This window comes from Mesoplodon mirus (assembly GCF_964341445.2).
Source record: "Mesoplodon mirus genome assembly, chromosome: 19".
Taxonomy (NCBI): Eukaryota; Metazoa; Chordata; class Mammalia; order Artiodactyla; family Ziphiidae; genus Mesoplodon; species Mesoplodon mirus.
Window position 1 is genome coordinate 36,138,330 of NC_138995.1, and position 26,797 is coordinate 36,165,126.

Genomic DNA, 26,797 nt, shown 5'->3' on the forward strand with positions numbered 1-26,797 from the left:
CCTCACTCCTGTGCCCTGGGATTTTATTCCCTAATAAAGAGATAGCACATGAGCTTTGTCCCAGGCTTTGCTTTCTGGGGATATCAAGCTAAGACACTGGGAATATTCAAATGAGGCAATGTGAAATTTATAGGCCAAAAGAAACACCCAAAGTCCTATACTTGATTTGTGACTGGTTTTAGAAAGTAGAGCATCATTGGGCAATTATTTTTATCGATCTACTTGTGTACCTATCTACCTAGAGAAAGAAATAAAATTCCCTTCACAAATAATCTTTAAGTGAGGCAAGAAAAAGGTAAGACATAAACCTCCCCATCACTGAGACTTCTGAGTGGGAGAAAATAAACAACATACTTTTTTCCATGGCTGCCTTACTTAGCTTGAACCCAACAAGGCATCTCTTACAACTGGCTCCCTGAGGCTTTGCTTGTCCTCACCATCACCATTCACTGCCCCAATATCTAGGGTTTTGATATTGGATTTCTCCTGAAAATAAATAATTCTGCCTAAAATTCTTACGAATTTTTATGTGGCCTCACTAGGGTCCTGGTCACAAAAGAAAATACAGGTTCCAAGAACAGAAAACAGAATTCTAAGATTCTACACAAAATGATTTCACATCAATATGTGTTGGGTTATCCTCTTGGGCCCTGAGGACAATCTCCAAGTTTGTACAAAGTCATATGTGGGTGCTCTGGTGCTACTATTGTCATCTGACCAGCTTTCTGCTTTCTCCTGTCCCAGCTCCCACCTTCTGGTTACAAAACTTTGTTCCCTGTACAGGGTTGGGTATATCACCCAGGCTGGGCCAATCTTAGCATCGTAATTTACCCCTCAAGCCAGAAATTTGTCCAGGGGAAGGTACTTGACCCAATCTAGGTCAATCAGATGCTTTAGCTGTTTGTTTGTTTGTTTTTTCTTAACAGAACTAACATGGAAGATTCCCTTTCCCTTTGACAGAAGCTTCAGAGATGTGACCCCAGAGTTTATAATAGTCATGATCACTGCTAAATGGAGAAAAATTTTCTGGCATAGAAAAGAATGAAGCCAAGACAGAGAAAAACAAAGATAAGAGATGGATAGAGGGAGGCAGGGTCTTAGAATCAAGTCCCCAGTTCCAGTTTCTGAGCTTCAAATATTTCTGCAGCTCATTTTTTTTTTTTTTTTTTTTTTTTTTTGCGGTATGTGGGCCTCTCACTGTCGCGGCCTCTCCCGCTGCGGAGCACAGGCTCTGGACGCACAGGCTCAGCGGCCATGGCTCAAGGGCCCAGCCGCTCCGCGGCATGTGGGATCTTCCTAGACCGGGGCACAAACCCACGTTCCCTGCATCGGCAGGCGGACTCTCAACAACTGCGCCACCAGAGAAGCCCTGCAGCTCATTTTTATTCTCTGAGATGCCCCAGTATCTTGTTACTAAATCTCCTTCTTTGCTTAAGCTGGCTGGAATTGGGTTTCTGTCACTTGCAATCAAAAGAATCCCAGTTAACACAGATGTGTGTAAAAACCAAAACCCTTTCTCTATTTTAATATGCCTTGCTATTCTCTTTTTCTTTGTGCAAAGGGATGAACTTGATGTGGACCTTCTAGCTACCTGTGCACTAGTTAGTTAGACTGGATTTACAGCTTATCTTTGGACCCTGATCCATTACCCCTGTTTTTCCATGCCATAGAGAGGTTTTATTTGGATGCCTGCACAAACCAGAATAGGAAGCCATAGATTTAGGTGACAGAGAAACGTTAACCAAGCCAGTTTGCTCTGCTGTGCTAATGTTAAATTTCATTCATGTACATGTACAGCAGATGGAGGAAAAACCCAAAATGTTTAAATTTTACTTTATCTGACTCAGACACATTGTCAGGTAGGTAGAAATCCCAGGCTTTCTTTGGATGGAGGATTTTCACCATGGACTTTCATGATATTTATTCTCATATCTTTCAGAGGTACAGACAGCTGAGTAATTATGCAGCATGGAATACCTAATTGCATTCAATAATTACATGGGAAGCTGCAGTGTGGAAAATAAAGAGTTACCAAAATAACACGTTGTTTCTGACAAAATGAGAGGAAAGTATAGTTCTGGCTCGAGCAGAAACAGCTGCCTGCCATGAGGCTGGTGCCCTTCCTGCTCATCTGGACAGCTTTGCCACCCATGCCCATGGGTGTGAAACTGCCCAAGACACTCTGAGAGCTGACTCTTGTGGCTAGCACGTCTTTCTCTGAAACAAATTATCTGGACTCTTTTCATACTTGAAAAAGTCTGTGTTTCAAAAATCGATGCTCAGGCATCTGTCGTTCTAGCTTCTGAAATGTTTTCTTCAAAGATATAGGCACTTCAACATGCTGCCTCACAGCTACACAACCTGATGCCTTTTAGGTATGCAGCTCTGGCGGGCCTGCCAGCATGCACTCTGGATCCCTATGTTAGCCCATTTACTCCAATAAGCAACAGGAAATCAAAACCCTTTACATTTGTATAGCACTGTCTTCTCAAAGACCTTCCATTTTAAACTCGACTGCTACCCTGTTAGGTTTATAAGGCAGGGAAGATTATCACTATTTGATGGAGAAGAAATCTGAGGACCATGAAAAGGTCCAGAATGAGTTAGGACTGATCCTAACTCATGTAGAGGGTGTGAGCTCCTGAATGCTGTACACACACACACACACAAACACTGGTGGGAGGTGTCAATTAATAGTGATCATCTGTTACCTGATTATTTTCCCCCTAGAGATATGAGACCATTCCCAGTCTTTCCTTATCTTGACCTTGGTTAATCCACCACGGGATAAAAATCTTAACTGTATTAATCAAAATATGGATCTATCTGTGATCTCCCTCATTCCTGTAATCATTAGCCAATTTAGAATTGACTGTGTGTTAGTCCTCAAGTCTTCACAAAAATAATATTCATAATGTTATACTATACCAGTTACTTTGAGCCTCAGGATTCCTAGCATTGGTATGTTAATTCCACAAAGATTAAAGTATCAACAAAGACCTTTAGAAAGTTCTTCAAAAGAGATACAGAGAAAAGCAAAGAGCATATAGACAAGGCACTAGGTAGTCACTGAAATAAGCAGTTCTCCTCGATCATTATTAAAAGAACACCACCAAATATCACCCAAAAGTTTTGCAAAAAAAATATTGCAAAGCCCCCTATCACAATATGTTTAAAGTCATTAAGGTGAAATCCACCTGGGAGAAAACTAAGACAGACATGGCCGTAGAAGTTCAGCATCCTGGGTAATGGAGAATATACCCCAGAGGGGTCTTGATTTAACTTTGTGATTTTGTGCAATATGAAATGTCACCACACAGTAAGAGCACTGGAGATGTGGTGTTCAGAGACACTCCTACTTGCTCTGATGAGGCACGGTGTCCACTAAGGATCCAGGGTGGGTCTACCATATACGGTCAGTGGGCAGAGGAAGCTGTGACAAACTGAATTCATCAGGTCAGCAAAGAGGAATGATCCCTGCTGCTCATTTCGTTTCTAGCTAACTGGTTATTGTTCTTCTGGGCACTTAGAGAACATTTCTGAGAGGCACTTAGTAACTTCTAACCACAGAGAAAAGGAAAAGAGCTCTGAGTAATTTTGTGAAGAAAATGGGGAAACACATTTTTGCATATAGAAGACAAAAATAAGTGGGGGTGAGGGAGAAGAAGAAGGAAGAATGGGCTTCCCTGGTGGCACAGTGGTTAAGAATCTGCCTGCCAATGCAGGGGACACTGGTTTGAGCCCTGGTCCGGGAAAATCCCACAAGTTGTGGAGCAACTAAACCCCTGTGCCACAACTACTGAGCCTGTGCTCTAGAGCCCGCGAGCCACAATTGCTGAGCCCACGTGCCACAACTACTGAAGCCCGTGCGCCTAGAGCCCATGCTCTGCAACAAGAGAAGCCACTGCAATGAGAAGCCCATGCACCATAACAAAGAGTAGCCCCCGCTCATCGCAACTAGAGAAAGCCCACACCCAGCAACGAAGATCCAACACAGCCAAAAAAATAAATAAATAAAATAAATTAAAAAAAAAAAAAAAGAAGGAGGAAGAGAAGAAAGAGGGGGAGAAAGGGAAACAGCTTCTATTTTCTGCCTGTTTGGGGCATTATATTGTATATATTCAGATTGTCATAGTTGGTGTTTCAAGTCAACCCATTTTGAGACAGCAGAGCCAGGACCATGCATAGATGAAGTAGGTGGATATCTTCACAGTGTGATTTAAGGGGTAAGCAGGCCCCAGACTCCAGAAGAGTTCTTCTCCTGGCTTGACAGGGCACATTAAGTAGTGATGATTTCAGATTCCTCTATTTAAATGCAAATAACTCTGGAAAAGATAATACATTATGAGAGTCATTAAGCATCATTGTGATTAGTTTATCATATCACTTTCCCGCTAGACTCCTAAGAGATCCTGGTTCAAGATTTACCTTGACATAGGTACTAATTTGTCATCATGGATAATTACCTTAACCTCAGAACATCTCAGTTTCCTCTGTTATACAAACACCAGGGTTTGCCCCATCTGCCTCTCCAGACACTTTAAGAATTGAGTGAGATAATGTGTAAGTAATAAAGTAACAAAGACACTAGTGAGTCATTACACTTAGAATTGGAAGCACTGGAAGCCTGAGGGGGAAGGGCCTGAAAGCTAAGAACCACTTTATGACCTAAGGACCAGTCTCAGACACAAACCTATTTCCATAAAAGCTGTCCTGTGTAGTTCAAAGAAAGAGCATTGAATTTAGAGTCAGAAGACCTAGTTTTCAAAACCATCAAACAGGAAAGTAGACAAAGATTATGAGAAGGAATCTAAGTAAGAAAGATTCAAATGGCCAAAAATACTTGAAAAAATATCCAATCTCACTAGTAATATAAAAAAGACAAATTAGAACAGAAAGATGCCATTTCCACCCACAATATTTTAAAAATACGTTTTTAAGTAATAATACTCAGAGTATATTAGCATAGAGGAAAATGAGCTGTTGATGGTTGTACAAATAGGATTATTTAGCAACATGGATCAAAAGACCCAGCAATTCCAATTCCAATTCCAGCCATTTTCTTGAAGAAATAGATAAGAATATGCATAAATGTTTATTTTCAAAAATTCTTTTACAGTTCTGCTTATAATCACAAAACAATAGAAATTATCTAAATGCCCAACTAAAACTGGTCATAAAATTTGGTATAAACCCACAATTATATACTATTATATACTATTTTGAAAAGTTGTAAAAATATATTTATTGACATAGAAAAAGTACCTAATAATTTTCTAAGTGAAAAATATGGTTGTAAAACAGCATACACAGTAGTAGATCCTATATCTTCTTTCCATCTATCTAATCTATATTAAGGAGTATTTATCAAAATGTTCATAGTAGTTCTCTATGGGTGTGGGCCCATAAAGTATTTTTTTCTTCTTTGTTTGCCTGTATTTCCAAAATTTCCACAATTAACCTTTTTTTTAACATATGTGGAAAATATTTGTTTTAAGAGACATCTATCAATATGAGAGAAATTTCAATAAGAGTAGAGCTTTTTAGATTTGAGTCTATAAAATGTGGGAAGAGGGAAACACCTTCACTACAAAGTCTACAAAACTTTCAGGAAAAAAACATAAGATATGTGTGAAAAGAGTTTTGAAACCCATAAATCCCTCTGTAGTGTCAAAGTGGAAGACAGTGGAAACACTATTTCCGCCCTTGTTGCCTGCTGTAAGAAAATTGTTTCAGCACCACGGACAGCAAAGCTACCCAATTACTGGGAAAAACTTGACCCACCAACGCAAATGAAAGGAAAGAAGTTTTAAACAACTTTTAAGTGCAGACGTGTGTGAATTGATGCAAGAACTTATTTCATTAAAGTGGCGGAGTTATTAGTCAATCCATTCAGTCACTGAAATGCCACTCCCCATAAGTATCTGCTCCTTCTACCTCTGGTGAGAATAGGTGATGGTTGGCAAGAAATCCTATTACATATGGCTTGCTGGCTTTCATGGCTTGCTCTACACAATAGGGAGGACAGAATTCTCACAAGGAACAGCAACAACTACCCTTCCTGCTTTCTCAAACTTTCTTTAGCTCCTAGACAAAATTTAGTTCATTCCTTCACATCAACACAACATAATGAGTTCCAGAGTACAATGCAGCCACTGATATCATACAATACCACCCACTGAAGGGCCCCCAAGCACCTTGCAGGGAACAACCACACATGTATCAGCTCTCAGACTCCAATCACAGCTCCAGGTCAGCAGGGGGTCGGGGACCAGAGCCAAGAGTGGGCCTGCACATCTAGAAACAGGAGAGAGGTGATGGGCTACTTTCAGAGATTTTATCTAACCTCCAAATTCCCCCCACCTCTCCTGCTTCTATAAAGATCTGAATGTTATCTTTAAAGACATTAACTCATTTTACAGGTATTTAATAAGCACCTACAGTGTGCCAGGTAGTGTTCTGGTCACGTGGAATTCCAACTATGAAGAAGGAAGATAGGTCCCTGCAAACAGGAAGTTTGCATCCTAGTGGAAGTGACAGACAAAGAAATAAATAAGATAATGATAAGTACTATAAATAAATGGAAATATCATGAGATAGGGAGTGGACTAGGAATGGCAGGGGGGCAACTTTGGATTAGGGGATAAAGGAAGGCTTCTCTCAGGAGACCTGACAAATGAGAAGGATGAAGTGGAAAATATGTGAGGGAAAAGCATTAGGTAAGGGAACAGTGAGTGCAGTGGTTCTGAGCTTGGTATGTTCAGGGAACCAAGGAGTTTAGTAATCAGGGAGAGAGTAGAGTGAGATGGAGCCAGGGAGGTAGGCAGAGGCCAGATCATGTAGAGCCATATAGGCCTGGTGTAAAACTTGAATTATATTCTAAGCGCAATGGGAGGCCAATTGGGGGATTTTAAGACAGGGAGTGACATTCAGACTGTTGACTGAACATATTTCAGTGACTTAAATGTCGGTTTTTCCAAATTCCTCACATAAAGTGCAAATACCCTTGAAGGAGGCAGCATTTTAATTGAACTCTATTGACCACACTCCCCTTCTCCATTCTTTGCAGTACAGGCTGGGTGAAAGCACAGGGTGTCTGATTGGAAGCACCAAATTCAGGGAGAATTGCTTTGAAAAGCAAGAATACCCAAGCACCTGAGACCAAAAAAAAAAAAAAAAAAAAAAAATTGCCAAAGGCAGAGATTGAGAAAAGATTCTCCAGCATGGTGAGAAGGAGAGATTAACTTCGGAATCAAACAGTGTTAAATTGAAAATCTGGTTTCTCTGTTCTCCTACCTACTAACCTTGGGCAATTTCCATTCTTAGAAAGTCAGTTACAGAAGCACACAGGATGGACATTATATGCTGTTATGGACTGAATGTGTGTGTTCTCCCAAAATTTATATGTTGAAATCCCACCCCTTAATGTGATGGTATTACAGGTGGGACCTCTCAGAGATAACTAGGATTAGATGAGGTAATGAGGGTGGAGCCCTCATTAATAGGATTAGTGCCCTTGTATGAGTCACAAGTGAGCTTGCTTCCCTTCTCTGATCTCTACCATGTGAGGAGATAACAAAAAGTGGGCAGCCTGCAACCTGGAAAAGAGCCCTCGTGAGAATTTAACTATGCTGGCACCCTGATATCAGACTTCCAATCACCGTAATTGTAAGAAGTCAATTTCTGTTGTTTATAAGCTACCCAGTCTCTGGTATTTTTGTTATGGCAGCCCAAACTGACTAAGACACTCAGAAATGTACTGAAATTTATCTCAGTCATCTCTGTGAATTCTTGAGTTAACTACTCTACTATAGGAGCACATTAGGATTTCATTCAATATCATACAGCATACCCAGAGCTATGCTAGGTGCTGGGATTTCGAAGATGAATCAGAAAGCAATAATATCCACATGCTTCCATGCACACTTTTTCTCAGAAAGTAATGAAATTTTGGAACCAGTCTTTGGCAAAGAAATTTTCTTAAGCTAAAAAAATAATTGCAATGTCTGCCTGCCATATAAATTCACAAATATAAAAAAACAATTGTATGAAACAATGAACTAAGGAACCTGGAGAAAATTTGATACAACATGAACAGGAATGTGGATGAAGAGGCAGAAGCTATAGAGGCTGCTGGAGAGAAGGGGCCCTACTGGAGCTGAGGGTCAAAAGTGAGCAGCAAGTTCCAGGAAGAATTGGAGAAAAAGGAACTGAGGTTAATTCTAAAGAGAAAAGGGGGACTTGCCTGGTGGCACAGTGGTTAAGAATCTGCCTGCCAATGCAGGGGACACTGATTCGATACCTGGTCCGGGGAGATCCCACATGCCACGGAGCAACTAAGCCTGTGCTCCACAACTACTGAGCCTGCACTCTAGAGCCCGCGAGCCACAACTACTGAGCCCACACACTCTAGGGCCCGCGTGCCACAACTACTGAGCCTGCATGCTGCAACTACTGATGCCCGCACACCTAGAGCCTGTGCTCCACAACAAGAGAAGCCACCGCAATGAGAAGCCTGTGCACCACAACGAAGAGTAGCTCCCGCTCACCACAACTTGAGAAAGCCCACACGCAGCAATGAAGATCCAATGCAGCCAAAAATTTAAAAAAGAGAGAGAGAGAGAGAGAGAAAAGAATGTTCTAACAATAACTTTCCAAGAGCTCTCCCATAGATTCCAACTGCCTTTCAGTGCATCACTACAGCTATCCATGTCCTTAAAGCAGGAGAAGAATGTTGTTGGGAGGGAACATTCAGGGGCAAATACCACACTGGTTGGATGTCTGAACAACTCTGCCTTTGCTATCTCAAATAAACAATTGACACCCCAAGCCATGAGTTAAGAATTCCAAACATAATTTGACCACCTCTCCTAAATCACAGCCTCGTCTTTGGTTCTAATCTGAGGTAAACAGACTCTCATCCCTCTAACTCAAGTAACTAGGGAAAAAAACAGGTCAGGTCAAAGCCATCTTTCCTTCAAAAGTTGTTTTCCTTAAAAGTTTAAGTTTTCCGGGCTTCCCTGGTGGCGCAGTGGTTGGGGGTCTGCCTGCTGATGCAGGGGACATGGGTTCTTGCCCCAGTCTGGGAAGATCCCACATGCCGTGGAGCGGCTGGGCCTGTGAGCCATGGCCGCTGAGCCTGCGCGTCCGGAGCCTGTGCTCCACAATGGGAGAGGCCACAACAGTGAGAGGCCCACGTACCGTAAAAAAAAAAAAAAAAAAAAAATTTAAGTTTTCCTTAAAAAGTCAGCTAATGGAGAGGGGGGTCAAATTTTCAAATGTTTTTGCTCCCTCCTAGTTCACTGCTAAATCTATTTTAATTTCAGACCTCTATACGACAAAGTATAATATGACTCAAATCAGTGACACCTTATCAATTGTTACCAAAAAATCACTCAGGTCACGGGTCAGAAGGTGGGACTTTTTGGCCTTGGGGCCACTAACAAAATTCCATAATGACAAAAGGATCTTCAAAAACCTGTGGAGTTGATCTTGGTAGCTGTTTCTAAGGAAGTATTTTCCAATCTAGTGAAAACATTGGGATGGAAATGGAAGCCCTTGAAGTATCATTTGTCTTAGGTTAGTTCTCTGGCAAACAGACTCTGAGATGGAGATTTGCAAGCTGGATATGTATTAGAGAGTGACTTAGGAATCAACACCTTCCTTCAGAGTGAAAGAAGTGGGAACCTGTAAGGGGAGAAGCTGAAATTTGCTGCAAACACAAAAAAGACCTCCACCCATGTGGAGTTCTGGTGCTGGGATGGTTCTTTAGAGTGATCCAGTCTGTAGGTAAGCAGGCTGGACCTTTACACTCCCTCATTGACTAGTCATTGATTGAGGGATGCCTGCAGGAGGGAGCATGACCTTGAATGAGGGTTTTCTTTGGCTGAGGGCAATTCCCAGAGAGCGACTCAACTGAGAGCCATTGGCTGCCACACTCCCAGCACCTAGGGGAATGGATGCCTCAATGCTCTCAATCAATTGTAGACCTGGGCTTCAAGCCACAGCATCCATACCATCCGTGGTATGGATGGCCAGTAGCATGCCTGCATAGTCCAGGCTGGGAGTCCGCACTCACAGATTTCCTTCAAATACTCGAAATTTCTCTCCTGCTTTCTTTCCTTGGATTAGATTCTCTCTTCTAACAGCAGTCTCTGATTACTGACTGTATGTGTTACCCAAACTGATGACAGTTCTTCTGTCCCCACTTTCTTAAGTTTCCCTTGAAGGGGAAAATGCTTCTTGATCCAGTGCATGTTAATTCTCTCATCCTCATTCCTCCATTCAAACTCCATTCAAACAAGAGCACTCACAGGGCTCTGGTTATTGTTGGCACTGTGCTCAGCCTGAGAATTGCAAAGAGGACCCCAGCCCTGTCCTTGAGGAGCTCACAGTCTATTAGAAGAAACAAAAGGAAATGAAATTAAGTCATTTGTAATGAGGTGGATGGACCTAGAGTCTATCATACAGAGTGAAGTAAGTCAGAAAGAGAAAGACAAATACCATATGCTAACACACACATATGGAATCTAAGAAAAAAAATGTCATGAAGAACCTAGGGTTAAGACAGGAATAAAGACACAGACCTACTAGAGAATGGACTTGAGGATATGGGGAGGGGGAAGGGTAAGCTGTGACAAAGTGAGAGAGTGGCATGGACATATATACACTACCAAACGTAAAATAGGTAGCTAGTGGGAAGCAGCCACATAGCATGGGGAGATCAGCTCCGTACTTTGTGACCACCTAGAGGGGTGGGATAGGGAGGGTAGGAGGGAGGAATATGTGAGGGGGAAGGGATATGGGAACATATGTGTGTGTGTGACTGATTCACTTTGTTATGAAGCAGAAACTAGCACACCATTGTAAAGCAATTATACTCCAATAAAGATGTAAAAAAAAATTTCAAAACAGTGTGGTAAGAGCAATGATAAATGTCATGAAAAAAATTTTTTGAGAACCTAAAAGAAGGAATGACCAAACTCTGCTTGAGGAAATCAGAAAAAGCTTTCCTCTAGAACTGATGTTTGAGCTTGGCTTTGAAAAGTGAGTTGAGCTCTGCCAGATGGGGAGACGGAAGATGGGCATGTGAGGCATAGCCTATGCAGAGGCGTGAGTAGGGTCTAGAGTCACTTAGGTGAAGTTAGGTTAGTCAGAAGCTTTTAGGTTTAGCATGGCTTGATAATAGGGTGTAGATGGCCTTGTGTTGACCTAATAAGTTCGGATTTTATTCTGTAAGAAAAGGGATACTAATCTAATGGAAGTTTTCAAGTTGAGAATGACAGAATCAGATTCATTTATAATTAACATATCAAATATTAAATGATATGACTTAATATTTTAAAAATAAATATAATAGGGGCTTCCCTGGTGGCGCAGTGGTTGAGAGCCCGCCTGCCAATGCAGGGGACACGGGTTTGTGCCCCGGTCCGGGAAGATCCCACATGCTGCAGAGCGGCTGGGTCCGTGAGCCATGGCCGCTGAGCCTGCGCATCCGGAGCCTGTGCTCCGCAATGGGAGAGACCACAACAGTGAGAGACCCGCATACCGAAAAAAAAAATTTGTAGTGGAATTGTGGAAGAAGGATGGGATGAAGGGGGACTTCCAGAAAGGAGTTTAGGCAGAAGACTTGAAAGATTTTTATTATTAAATATTCCAACTATAGAGAATACAATGAATATCTGGTTCATACCACACAGATTCAATAAGCCTTAAACTTTTGAGGATATTTGCTTTAGATCTTTTAAAAAATAAGAAATAAAAACTTACAGACGCTGTTGAAGCCTTTCGTATCTCTCTCCTGGACACATCCCCCTCCCTCTCACTTGGCACCCCCAGGTGACCAGCCTGTGATAGGAGACTCTGGAAACAATTCAGGGGTGAGAATATAAAGGGTAGTTTAAGTCAATGGTAATTACAAAGATGAGAGAAAGGACTGAGAGACCTTCTAAGGTGTAACTGACACAATTTGAGGCAAATAGATTAAATGAAGGAGAGGAGGATTATCTTAGTCTATTCAGGCTGATATAACAAAATACCACAAATTGGTACCTTATAAACAACAAAAGTTTATTTCTCACAGTCTGGAGGCTGGAAGTCCAGGATCATGGCAGATTCGGTGTTTGGTAAGAGCCCACTTTGTGGCTCAGAGATGGCACCTTCTCACTGTGTCCTCACATGGTGGAAGGGTCTAGGGATCTCTCTGAGGTCTCTTTTATAAGGGCACCAATTCCATTCATAAAGGCTCCACCCTCCCAACTTAAACACCTCCCAAAAGCTCCACCTCCTAATACCATCATCTGTGGGAAATATGATTTCAACATATGAATTTGGGGAGGGGAGACACGAACAGTAAGATGATGGTAAGGAAGAAATGAAAAAAAGGCAACTCCTATGGTTTTAGCTTGGGTTACAATTTAGCCAGTGATACCATCAGTGAAAATGAAAATGGGTGTGGCAAAGCAGATTTGGAGAAAACAATGATGAGTCTGGCTTCAGGTAGTTCTGGACCTCTAACCAGAAGTTGAGGCTGGGAATATCTCCCTGGTGTCCACACATGAACGATGTTCTGAACTTTGGTCACCTGCACCCTGTACCTTCTTGTTTCCAATTTTTTCTTTGTTGTAAACAACATATAGATGTAGCTTCTGAGTAAGTTGATGACTAGAACTGGAATTACAGAGTTACAGGGAAAGGAGCATTTGGCATTCGGGATTTGAACATACCAAAGATACGCAGGAATTCCTCTTATAGCTCACTCTTGCCAGAATCAGCTATTATCATTTTGACAAACATTTGCTAATCTGGTAGGCAAAGAATGGTTCACTTACTGTTGTTTAAATTTGCATGTCTTTGATTATACTGGAAGTTGCACATTTTTCCATATGTTTGTTTACTGCTTTACGTTTCTTATTTTGTGAATCATCTGTTCATGTCCTTTGCCCATTTATCTAGTTTGGTTTTAAATGTTTTCATAATCATCTTTAAGCGTTCTTTATGTAAAAAAACTATTAACCCAATGTCATGTGGTTTGCAAATATTTTTTCTTGCCTTTTCATTTCAGTTGTGGTTTTCATTTTTGTTTTATTTACATATATTTCTATACTTATTCTTCTGCTTAAAATCTTTCTACACTCAACTTCTGAGCATGGTATACAAGGCCCTTGGGGGTCTGGCTCCTTGCATTTCTCCCCTGGCAATTCTTCCTACAAAATTACATGTCCTAGACACCCTCAACTACCTCTTCCTGCAAATGCAAAGAAGCTCTCTCATACTTCTAAGACTTAATACATCTGCCTAGAATGCCTTTCCTGCCCCCATCAACCAAGATAATGACTAGTCCTTTAGAATCTAGCTCAAGCATCACCTCCAGGGTAATGTGATGGAGAGGGTCAGTGCATGGATTCTAGAGTGAGAGGTCCTGGGCTGGAGACCCAGCTCTGCAATTTCCTTACCTGTTAAGTGAGAATAAAAGTAGTGGTCCCTCAAAACGTTAAATGTAGAGTTACCACATGATCCAGAAATTCCACTCCTACACATATGCTGAAGAGAATTAAAAACATACTTTCTAACAAAAACTTGTACATCAATGTCCATAGCAGCATTATTCATAATATCCAAAAACTAGAAACAACCTAAATATCCATCAACTGATGACATGATAAACAAAATCCGATATAGCAATAAAATGGAATATTACTAGGCATAAAAAGGACGGAAGTACAGATACACACAACAACATGGATGACCCTTAAAAACATTATGTTAAGTGAAAAAATCCAGACCCAAAAAGACACATATTGTATGATTCCACTTATGCAAAATATCTAGAACAGGCAAATTCACAGAGAAAGAAAGCAGAGATTAGTGGTTACCAGGAGCTGGGGATGGGGGGAATGGAAGGGGAGGTGACAGTTTCTTTTTGAGGTGATAAAAATGTTTGGAATTAGATAGTGGTGATGGTTAAACAACACTGTGAACATACTAAAAGCTGAATTGTATACCTTAAAGGGCTTAAAATAGCAAATTTTATATTATGTAAAATTTAGCTCAATTAAAAAAAAAAAGCAGTACCTATGCCACAGTGAAATCATGTGACTAAAGGAGAAGACGTGTGTCTGGGGCACAGAGTTCAGTTGGTCTGCTGTGTCAAGCTGACTGGGCACTGGGCATAGGAGATAGATGGCACAGAGTGAGTGCTACTCCATCTCTCCAGGGCAGAGCTGTGCCCCTCAAACTCCTTTCCATCCTCTAATCCAGTACTTATATGGATCACAGCCTTTGCTTTACCTGCCTGGGGGCTTCTTATGAAAAGGGTTGGATATGTCCCTGGTGCCCAGCATAGGGTCTAGAATATACCTTTGTTATTGGATCTGTTGAGAGTCTCCCAAGTCTTCAGAGTCAGCTGGAAATGGAGTTGGTCTAAATCCCAGAAACATATGTGTCTGGTAAGTATGAATCAGGAGGATCAACTGGAATCCCAGAATTGAGGCAGCTCATAAATATCATTTTGTCATTCCACCTTTTATTTCAGGAGGAAACCAAGACCTAAAAAGTTGTATAATGTACTTAGGCAACATGAAGGTGATCGAAAGAGGAATGGATTCAAGACACTTGCTGAGGACACCCCCACTCAGCACCTATAAGACCATGTTATGGACTGAATTGTGTGCCCCCAAACTCATACATCAAAGCCCTAACCCAAATACAGTATGACTGTATTTGGAGGCGGAGCCTTTAAAGAGGAGTTAAGGTTAAATGAGGTCACAAGGGTGGGGCCCTGATCTAATAGTATTGGTGTCTTATAAAGAAAAGAAAGTGACCCCAGGAATGTGTGGGGAAAGACCAGGTGAGGACACAGGGAGAAGGTGGTATCTGCAAGCCAAGGAGAGGCCTTGGGAGAGACCAGTCCTGCCAACACTTTGATCTTGAACTTCCAGCCTCCAAAACAGAATCAATTTCTGTTGTTTAAACATCCAGCCTGTGGTATTAGTAATGGTAGCCTTGGCAAACTAATACAGTCCCCGACAGGCTGCTGGCTGCCTGCTCAGAGTTGTCCTGCCCAAAAGAAGGAAGAAGCCCCAAATGATGGATCAAGGTGAAGGTGAGGGCAAAGGCAGTAGAGTCTCTAGACCTTCCTCCCCTATTCCTGTCCTCTCACCCTCTGTCTTTGCCCACATCTGTGGCCTCTCTGGCTACAGGAATGTTTCTCCAGCATTATTTAGCAAAAAGAGAGCTGGTTCTGGGAAGAGCCAGGGAGGAGTAAGATGGAACATTTCTAAAGGCCCAAACCAATGTCCTGCCTCATCATTCAGAGCAGCATCCTCCTTCTCCCACCCCAGGTGACCTTTTCCTGTAAATAAACCCATGAATGGTTTTAGGTACAGGCACTAAATTAAAAAGATCATTTTCTGCTGCAAATTCTCCTTACTGTCTTAGTTACTTTGCATGACCGAAATTCTTTTATTTTTAGTTAACACATTTTTTTAGAAAACAGAATTAAATGAAAATCCTTGCAGAGCTTGTCCAACTCCTGTAATGCTTAACTACATAAAAATTTCAGTGTATTATTTATATCCAGATATGCTGCAGCTGAATTTCACATGTAACTGTTCAGAATCCCAAGTTCCTTAACTGCAAAGAAAAAAAAAACCCTCTTCACTGCTACTTGCTTTTTTTCTTTCATCTTTTATTAAAGAGCCTTTTAACACTTTAAACTGTGACCCTCTTACACACAGAGTTCACAATTCAAGTCAATATCTTGCTTTAATTCACAAAAGAATGAAAATCCAATGCATCTGAAAAGTGTTTAACCTGTATTTTTTTTTTCTTTTTTTTTTTTTTTTTTTTTTTTTTTTTTTTTGCGGTATGCGGGCCTCTCACTGTTGTGGCCTCCCCCGTTGCGGAGCACAGGCTCCGGACGCGCAGGCCCAGCGGCCATGGCTCACGGGCCCAGCCGCTCCGCGGCATATGGGATCCTCCCAGACCGGGGCACGAACCCGTATCCCCTGCATCGGCAGGCGGACTCTCAACCACTGCGCCACCAGGGAGGCCCTAACCTGTATTTTTTTAAACATCTTTATTGGAGTATAATTGCTTTACAATGGTATGTTAGTTTCTGCTGTATAACAAAGTGAATCCGCTATATGTATACATATATCCACATATCCCCTCCCTCTTGTGTCTCCCTCCCACCCTCCCTATCCCACCGCTCTAGGTGGTCACAAAGCACTGAACTGGTCTCCCTGTGCTATGCAGCTCCTTCCTACTAGCTATCTATTTTACATTTGGTAATGTGTATATGTCATTGCTACTCTCTCACTTCGTCCCAGGTTACCCTTCCCCTCTCCATGTCCTCAAGTCCATTCTCTACATCTGAGTCTTTATTCCTGTCCTGCCCCTAGGTTATAAACACTCTAAGTGGAAGAAAATGCAGAAACAGTCCTGGATTCTGAATAAGTACTCTCCTTGCATTCAGAGGAACAAGAAATGCTTGGCTTCTAATAACATCTATAGTCTGTGAACTTGTACCCTTAAAACCAATTATTTAACTCCTGAGAGTGTGGGGAGACTCAGGGAGAAATCAAATGGATGGATCTGAGCCTCAGAATCTTTAGACCAGTTATAATCATGGAAGTAGTGATGCTGATGTGAGGCTAACCAACTCAAAAAGAAGCACCAGGATGCAGGGAAGGGAACACACCACGCTGCAAGCAGAGGCAGGGACAGATTCCAGCAACCAGTGAGCAAGACTGGGGTTGGGAGGGAGGAATCAAGAAATCCCGACCCCCTTCCCCCAACCTTCTCTAGGGTTCTCTCCACAGGTCTGTTAATGTTCCAATTGAGTCTTGGACAGACTGGCCCTTGCTTTCACAGAGCAAGAGACAGACAGAGGTGGGTGGGGGAGTGAGAGAATCAAAGCCACTCTACTTTTGGAGAATGGACTTTGGGGAGAGAATGGTTCCACTAGCAATGCTTCTGACCAGGAGGAAGAAGACCCAAGTCTAGTTCTTTTTTCTGCTCCAGCCATGTGACCTTGTGATGTCACATAATCTCAACAACAATATGAGTCTGTTTTCACTGAAGGTAGATAACTGTTTGAAGTTCCTTGAATTCTGAGTTCTAGGATTCTAAGAATTTGCATTAAGACCATAGAACACTATACTGGGAAGGAACCTGGAAAACTCTTCCCTCTCTCCTCACCTGTCCTGGTGTCCCGCCAGGCCCCAGAAGTTCCAGCCTTCAGAGACAGTTCCCTCCTTAGCCCATGAAGACAAACAGAGAGAGCTGGGCTTGTGAGTAGGCTGAATCTCTGGGGAGAATCATCACTGTGCTGTCAACTACTCAGAGAACATTTCCTGGAGGAGGAACATTTCCTAGAGAACATTTCCTGGAGGAGCAGACAGCTGGAGCCCTTTCAGTAAAGGTGAATGAAAAAAAACTGAGAAGCTGCAGAAAAGCCTGAAGCTCTCAGGGGCTAAAGGGAGAGGACTTTGTCCACAGAAAGTATAGAGGCAAAGAAGATAGACACCAGCTCTAGGCACAGGGGTTTACCTAGGAACTGTCCTCGTGTGGCTGGGCTGGGTGCACAGAGAGGATGCTCAGTGCCAGGGCGGGACACTATTCCCAAAGGAAGGGTGAAGACTTAGGTATCACCCCACGGTTCAGAGGAGGAAGGGAAAAGAAGGCTGGAAAGAGACCTTCCTGAATCATCAAAGATCATGGGTAGAGGGCAGTGAGAAGACCCTATAGCCATAAATGCTCCTCTAATAATACAATACTCATATAATAGCTCATATTTCTTAAGCGATTATATGTTAAGCAACATACTAAACACTTTACGTTTGTTACCTCATTTTTTCTTCACCAAACTCCCAAGACATAGATATCATTACTGCATATTTTAGATGAGAACCTAGAGGCATGGATGACTCAGTAACTTGAGCAAAGCAGCTCAGTTAGGAAACTGCCAGGCAGGGGTTTGATCCCACAAGATCAAAAAGAACTTGGGTTTTAATCCTTTTAAAGATTCCCTAAACTTAGTATTGTTGTTACCTCCTGAAAATAAAAGTGTGTGGGTATCTGTCTGAAGAAACTGGAAGGTGGGAGCTGAAGAGGTGCTGCCTGCAGGCAGCCTCCAGGTAAATGTGAGGCAGTGAGGGAAGCCCTCGGGAGAGAATCCAGACATTGGGACAGGAGGCGTGGTTGCACTGCCTGAAAGCTGTGTCCACAGCACCATTTTCCACAGAATAAAATGGCAGAGAAACACTGTTTATCACTGGGCTGCTGTAACATACTAAGCCTGCGAATTTGGGGGTTGGTTCAATCCTAGTTTGTTATGTACTGAATGTTCATGTCCCCCAAAATCTGTATGTTGAAGCCTTAACCCCCAAATGCAATGGTATTAGAAAAGGGTCTTTGTAGGTAACTAGGTTTAGATTAAGTCATGATGGTAGAGCCCTCATGATGGAATTAGATGCTTGGAAGAAGAGGAAGAGAAAAGGAAGCCATCTCTGCCTCCACATGCACACAAAGAGGAGGTCGGGGAGCGAGAAGACAGCTGTCTGCAAGCCAGGATGAGGGCCCTCACCAAGAACGGAATCTGCACCTTGATCTTGGACTAGAATTCTAGCCTCCAGAACTGTGAGAAATAAATGTCTGTTGTTTAAGCCACCCAGTCTGTGGTGTTTTGTCATGGCAGCCTGAGCTGACTAGGAGAGGGTTCTTGGTTGCAAGCAACAAAAACAAATGGAATCTGTTGAGGATATCAAGGCACTGGTGGAATCCATGGAGCAGTGGTTATGGGAAAAGGCAAGAAACAAGAGGGCACCAAAAGGTCAGGAGATGGGCATTGGGAAGCCCAGTGCCTTTTCACACCTGAACAGCCTGAGTGGGACACCAACCATCCCCTCTATTCCTGTGTCCTCTGCTCAACTCCCAAGAAGTCCTGTTCCATTGGCCAGTGGGAAGCAAACCTAGGGATGGGGAGCAAGGGGAAGGCTTTGTCCTCAGTTTCTGCAGTGGGGAGCAGGACCTGGAGCACACCTGTCCCTAAGGCAGCAAAGGCTGGCAGAGAGGAAACTCCCAGAAGGAATCGGGGTACTGCTGGGCATGAAGACGAATTCTGGGCAGGCAATAATGAGAACGTACACTCAGGTGCAGATGGGAATGAGCCTGAGGTGGGAGAGTCGGTGGAAAAGGAGGGCCCTGTCCTCCTTTGTTCCCTCCTTCCAGGTGCCCTGAGCCTCTGGGACCACAGGAAATCCTACCACCCAAGGGGCACTGTTGTCCATCCAGGGTACAGAAAGCTGGAGGAAATGGAAGTGAGGGCCAGGGAGCCTCTAGTCTGCAGGAAGCAGCAGACAGGTCAAAAGAAACTCCAAGGCACCAAGATGGAGTGAATAAACCTACTCCAGGGAAACGGGTGTGAAAAGAAATCATCAAATTACCAATTAGAGAGAGACCTCTTTGCCGCACCTGGTAGGGTGCCAGGAAACGAGAGGCATTGATAGACAGGAGCAGGCTGACCTCTTCCCTTTTAAAGAGCTTCAGGAAGAGAGTTCCATCTTCCTCCATTTGCATAACTTTCTGTCCCAGCCTGAGGAAGCCACCGAGGCTTTTTTAAAGCTCATTACATTTCTGTAATGTAATGCTTCCATTTGAACTCCCTTTTGAACTCTTCCATTTGAACTCCCTTTGCATTATTTTTCTTTTCTTTTCTCTCCAAGGCTGTTGGATGTAGAAGGCAGTGTGGGGGGTTGCAGGCAGAAACTGAGGGCAGCTGGGGGAACGTAGGACAAGAGCGCATGGACAGAGGGTGTGAAAGATGAGCCGCAGGAGTGTGGAGACCTGACCTCTCTTCCCAGTGAAGCCATTGACCCACCTCCCCATGCTGGGCACTGGGCTACCCCTAACCCAAAAGACACCTTTGTGCAAAACAAAAAGGTGTCCTTTCCTCCAGTAGATGCAGCCCATGGACAGCTTGGCTATCTAGCACAAGCTGTATTTCAGCTTTACTCACTTCTCTTCTGAGTCCCCTACATATTGAAAAACCTGCACAACTGTACATAGCAGCTCTGTTTAGTCAAATCACATAACTCATGCACCTTTGTTTCCTCATCTGCAAAAAAACAATACCAGCTGCCCGGCTTGAGTTGTATATGTGAATTCTTTTACCTTTTTGTTGTGAAAGATAATGTAAAACAGAAAAGGGAATGAAATAAATGTACAATGTCCCAGGGTTATTTCAGAGGAAAATGAAATGATGCCAGAGAAGGGAACTTGGGGAGTTTAAGGTGCTAAGTTCACTGGTTATTGAGTCAGACCCAAGGGTTTTCACACCTTTAAGGGGACAGTCTGCTTCCCGTTCTGAATTGAGTCCCTTCTGGGCTCTCTTAGGCGACTCCTATGGATCCTCCCACAGGGGTAGTTGCTGTCCTGTGGTGCTGGGCTCAGGGAGGAGATGCTGCAGAAGTTGGCTGTATCTTGCCCTCCCTTCCTCCTCCCTTCACCACCAAGTATGACTCACCCTGAGGTGGGGATCCTGAGCCACTCACTGACTCACACACCCAGCAACTCTCAGCATTGCAGATAAGGTTGTGTTTGACAGAGTCAGGTTGGCCTGACCCACTGCCTTCAAGCTGCGTGACCTGGGGCAAGTCACTTTACTTTTCTGAGCCTCAGTGTCCATATCCGTAAAACAGGAATAATAGGATCTACGCATAGGCTTGCGGCAGTTTTGCATGCAATAAGTAGTCCAGCTGACGCTGTGATCACACAGGACTAGAACTCAAATCTCTTGGCGACCAGGCTCACTGCTCTCCCTGCCTCCAGGTTCCTCATCCTCCACCCTCCCTGGGAAGGCTGCTTTGACGAAATCCAGCTCCCCACCCTGCCCCTGGGAGGGAGCCGCTAAGAGAACTTCTTCTCTGGTCACAAAAGTGATTTTTAATGGAGATTGTCAACAGCTTGAGAGAGGAAGTAGCCACGTGCTGAGCAAAGCCACTTCTAGGCCTCTTGGAAGAACGCTTTTCCCCTTCCAACACTGAATGTCTTTTGTCTCAGGAAATGTCTTTTTTTTTTATGTGGATAGGAAATAGCTCAATAGTAATAACTGTGTTTAGGGTTCATCCAGGATTTGGCCAAAGTCAATCCCTTATCAGATTCCTGGGGAAAAGTGTCAAGGACCTTGGGGATGCTGCCCCAGATAGTCAACCCAGCTACCCTTATGCATGTTCTACATGGGCTGTGACAGCCCTTGTTTTGAGGATATGGGCACACACCCTTGTGCGTGACAACCACATGTGCACCATTGTATGTGGATAGCTGTGACAGAGTGCCCTCCACCCCAGAGAAGCAGAAGACTGCAAAGAATCCCCCAACTCCATTGTGCCAAGCATCTTCAATATCATTTACATGAAGGGGTCCATGCATCCCAGGGAGGAGGCTCATCCCTGGATGGGTCCAGAGCGATTCTAGGTATCCTGAAATCATATACAAGATTTTCTTCTATGTGTGATATGTGAGTCATTTTGGGGAGAAAAGAGAGTTTCCATTGATCCTCAAGAGGACACACAGCCCCCGAAGTATTAAAAATAAATGAACAAGGAGTTAGGAGCACATACCCATAGGGGTCCACAAAGACAGTGTGAATGCATGAAGCAGGCCAGGTAGAGTAAGGGAGGGCTGGGGAGGGATGCAGCGAGCAGGAAAGCACACTCACGTTGAAGAACATGATGCCAAAAACTCGGCCTCTGTGCAGCAGTGCTGAGTTGAATCTTGAAGACAGAGTTTTGAGTGAATTAGAAAAGAATAGCTTTATGGCTTTGCCAGGCAAAGGGGGACACAGCAGGCTCCTGTCACAAAAAACTGTATGTCCCAACCTGGGAGGATTTGATGAGGAGTTTAATAGCAATGATTCAAGGGCGAGGTTGCAGGGTGTGTGCAGGGCTGACACTCCTTTAATCTGGCCTCAGGTGGTCTGATGAGTTTCTGTGGTTCCTTTAAACTGGCCTCGGGTGGTCTCTCAAAGAGCTTCTCTGGTTCCTTTAATATGGAATGAAGAATGTTAACATCTTCCATTTGTTGTGGGCTTTAGTTCTGTGAGGAGCTCAAAGATATTGTTATGTATATCACTCAAGGCAGAACCAGGACCCTGCCCCAAAGCTGCACTATTGTTTCTTGGCTGCTCTTCCCTTGTCTCTGCATCCCCTCCCTTTCCTGATTAGCAACTGTCTGAATCTTCCCTTTGGAACTGAGGGAAGGTCATGGAGCCTAGAGTTGATTCTCTACAAACAAAAGACAGGGGACAGAAAGGTTTCTGTGCTGAGGAGCCTCACAGGGTCCTGTTCAGTTACAAACATGGATAATAAAAACACTTTTTAGGACAACAGAACATGCTGGGCCAGTGCTGGTCCATTGATGAGCAATGTTGAAACCCCCCAGCAAGAGAAAGGATCTCCTAAAGTCCCTGAGCCAGCTGGGGCCATGCCATGACTGGACCCTCCAACACCCAGGTCTTTCCACAACAGCACACAGCTGGTCTTTTGTACATAGAAGAAGACCAACAAAAATACTGAGCTTGGGTGTGAACTGTCACCAGAAAAGTAGTAGGAATCAGGGTGGCCCAAGAAAGCCTGTCATCAGAGATGAGGCTTCAGCTAGATTTTGAAGGCTGGATAAAAACTATGTTTGGCTCAGAAAATACAACTGAAACAGAGACCTGCTCTAGTGTTAGTTCCTATGGCCTTAGTCAGGAAAATAAAGGTAGATTTTATCCATCTCACCAACTCCTTACATTGGAGGGAGAATAGCAGGCCTGTTAAATTCTTCTACAGGGAAATATGGTCTCCTCATGCCCCTCCAAGGGAATGGACTGGCTTGGAACAGAGAGAGGAGTGGCCTGAGGAGCAGGTGGCTGGCAGCTGAGGGAGCCTGCCAAAAAGATAATATCCCACTTAGCCCAGCCCTCAGGCAAGGGCAGGGATAGTGTACCTTATTTATGACTTCAAGGAGTTGGTCACAGATCACTGATGGTACAGGTCACTCCTTTCCTGGGAGGTGGTGGGGTGGGAAGGGGTAATGTGAAGATATTGATGCAGCTGCTCCATGAGCCACCCCAACCAAGCAGGAGGCAGTGATCGGGGACTCCACCCCATCTATGACTACTTTCCACACAGCCCCCACAAGCAGTGTTCTCATCTCCTCTTCCCAATCTCTCCAGGTTGGATGTCTTCCTTTTGCCCCTCCAGGTCTCCTCCCAGCCCTATGCTTTGTGTGGGGAGACTGGCATGTATGCACCCATCAACAGGATCCCATGTCCTCTCTGCCATTGGAGACCCCTGCCAGGAGATTAGTGAGGGGAGGAGGAAGTGAGGTGAGGGTGTTCATGCTCCCTCTCTGCAGGTCACTATGCCAGCTGCCAAGATCTGGTAGCAAAACTTTCATATAAAAAACTATGTACAGTTTTTATGTAAAAAAACACACATTCACAAATGCATAGGAAATGACTTGGAAGGATTAAAAAACTGGTGACAGTTAACTATGAGGAGGTCGGGAAGATTTGGGAAGGGTAGAAGGTGAAGATAAAACGTTTCTCCTTAAATATTCATGCTTGACTTTTTTTGATTAGCACACGTTTGTGAATCGTTTTTGTAACGTAAACATTGTTAAGTAACTGCACTGGATATTTGTTGTGCTTTGGTAGAAGGATCAGTCCCCCTTTCCAACAGCCCTCTAGCTGTCTTTGGCTTGCTCAAGCCACATCAATCACATTCTGGCATTCCTTCCTATGCTGCAGAGCTTGGAGAGGTCAAATCTACTCCTTGAAGTTTAGGGCTCTAGATGTGGCTTGGTTTCTACAGATTAGGTGCATTTGCATGAGACCAATACAATTGTGTGAAGATTGAGTTTAAAGGAGTGAAGTGTTCGTTTTATTGGCTTGGATTACAGCAGAAGAGGCTACAGTTTTAGTGATGGCTTCCTGATTGTGGCAGGGGTAGCAGCTCCTTGGTTGTGATGCAAAAAACTCGGCCTCGGTGCACCAGTGCCAAATCGAATCTCAGAGACAGAGTTTTGTTTTTTTTTTTTTTTCCGGTATGCGGGCCTCTCACTGTTGTGGCCTCTCCCGTTGTGGAGCACAGGCTCCGGACGCGCAGGCCCAGCGGCCACGGATCACGGGCCCAGCCGCTCCGTGGCACGTGGGATCCCCCCGGACCGGGGCACGAACCCGCGTCCCCCGCATTGGCAGGCGGACTCCCAACCACTACGCCACCAGGGAAGCCCAGAGACAGAGTTTTGAGTGAAGTAAAAAGAATAGCTTTATTGCTTTGCCAGGCAAAGGGGACACAGTGGGCTCATGCCCTCAAAAACTGTGTGTCCCAACCCGGTGGGATTTGGTGAGGAGCTTTATAATGATAGTTGAAGGGCTGGGTTGCTGATAAGGATCAGGTTGTGTGCAGCGCCTGCATTCTTCTAATCTGGCCTCAGGTGGTATCCTGATGAGCTTCTATCGTTCTCAAGGTTATCAAGCTGTGACCTTCTCTCTGGAATGAAGAATGCTTCATCAAGTAGTTAACATCTTCCATTTGTTGAGGACTTTAGTTCTGCAGAAGAGCTCAAAGATATTGTTATGTGTATCCCTTGAGGTAGAACCAGGACCCTGCCCCAAGGCTGCACTATTGTTTCTTGACTGCTCCTCCCTTGTCTCTGCAACCCCTCCCTTTGCTGATTAGCAACTATTTAAGCCTGCCCTTTGGAACACAGGGAAGGTCATGGAGGCTGAAGCCTATACCCTACAAACAAGAAACAGGGCACACAGAAAGCCTTTCATGCCCAGGAACCCCCTAGGGTTCTGCTCAGTCTCACTCCCCCCTTTTCTTTGATACTTCTCAATCTTGAGGAAAACAGGTGTTGGACAAGAAAGAGAATAATTGTTTTGGATAGAGATGTTAATCATAAACTCAGCAGAGGAACTTGGTTCTAGGGGGACTTGATTTTAATCCCCACTTCTGTTTTGTCTTTCCCCAAGTCTTTCAGGGAATGGAGCTATGACTGTTCTGGCTACTTCCTGCTAACATATGGTGTAGTCCTGCCTCAGTTTGGGGGGAATGGATACTGAATTAGAAATACTTGAGTTCCAAGTTATGGATCTTGGTCTTGTATGATTAAGATCTCAATCCCTTAGTCTGCCATTTTGGTGCAACAGATCCAGTTAGAAGTAGGAGGAGTGACAACTGGAACTTTAATAGACAAAATAGATCTCATTCCCTAGGAATTCAGAAGAATAAGCCTGAAACTCAGTCTGGACCTGACACTTCAGGGAGACTTGTAGCCAGCTGTCTAATTTTACCTAAGTAGGTTTTAACTTCTGATGTAGCATTAACATATACATAACAGGAGCTATTGGCGACTACACATATGTCTCTTCTTTCTGTTAATATCTGGTCTAAAGCGATTTCATTGTCTAAAAATGTTAAGAGTTACGAGAGGAGACTTTGAAAACATAAGGTTGCAGCTACTGGCTGCCAGCTGACACTGTTTGGGAATTGCTAGTGGCATCCCAAATCTGACATAGCTCAGAAAATTCAAGTCTTCAGCAATACAAGAATGAGTCTGAAATAACATCCACAATGGTCACTTAGTTTAACCTTAGATGTCTGAAACATAGTTACTCCTTTGTAACTTTCAAGTGCATTCCCCTCCTCAGTGGCCAAAGTAGATGTACAATACATGTCCAAAAGGCCACAAAACAGGCCGCTTTGGTTAGTAAAATCTAAGTTAAACCATATATAAGCCACAGTGACTTCCCCATACTTCAATATGCTCAGATTTTTCTTCTTTTTTTCTCATCATTACCCCTTTTGATTGCAAGTGTTTCAATAGAAGACACTGATGGTCAAAATATCTGTCCCTCAGTGCCAGGGTGATTCAGCTGTTTGCCCCAGGTACCGATCATGTCCCCTGATAATAGGCCTCCTTTATATTTGCCTATTTAATCCATGTTGGGGGGAAAACTGATCAGGTATCATGAACAAGCTCAGAGGTATGTTAATGTAGAAATACTTTATAGGCCATACATTTTATCATTTATATCCAATTGTCACACAAGCATTGTACGTGTGCTTTTAGCAGTAGACCTCAAGCAAACAGTGATACGTCATGAGTAATTACACTCTGATAACTTCACTAGGTAATTTTCCTTTCCTCCTGAACATCAGGGCAAAAGTATGGCTAACACAATAACTTTCATAAATGCAGACTTCTACTAGCAGAACTAGAATTTCATATCTGTTGAAACATAATCTTTTTCTCTAAAATTACCCTCATCTCCATCAAACACAGCCAAACCAAGGCTAATTTTTTTCCAAAATAAGTCTGGTCCATTGACTACATAGGCTCCTCCATATTGACTCTGGTGTAATTCCTCAGAAGAAATCTCAAACTAAATTCCTGAAAGGCCTCTCAAGGACAGGAAAGCCATGACAAAGGCCTGCCATCAGATTCTGCCTTGGTGGATTTCTCTTTACTAAAAGTCCCCAAAATATCAAGATTCCTGCACATGTCAGGAGACAGTCTTTCCCATTCACCTGATAAGGTTGCTCAGAACACGAGAGTCTGCAATTTCTGGAGCAACCAGGCAGAGAGAAAATAAAAATATTTCAATTTTACCTACAGAGGTGTAATTTATCCAATTTCTCTAAGTCATAAGTAGTTTGAGGGGAATGGCTTCCCTATGTCTGGAAAACACAGATCCAAACAAGTAATATTCCATACAAAAAACCCACAAATATTATAACCA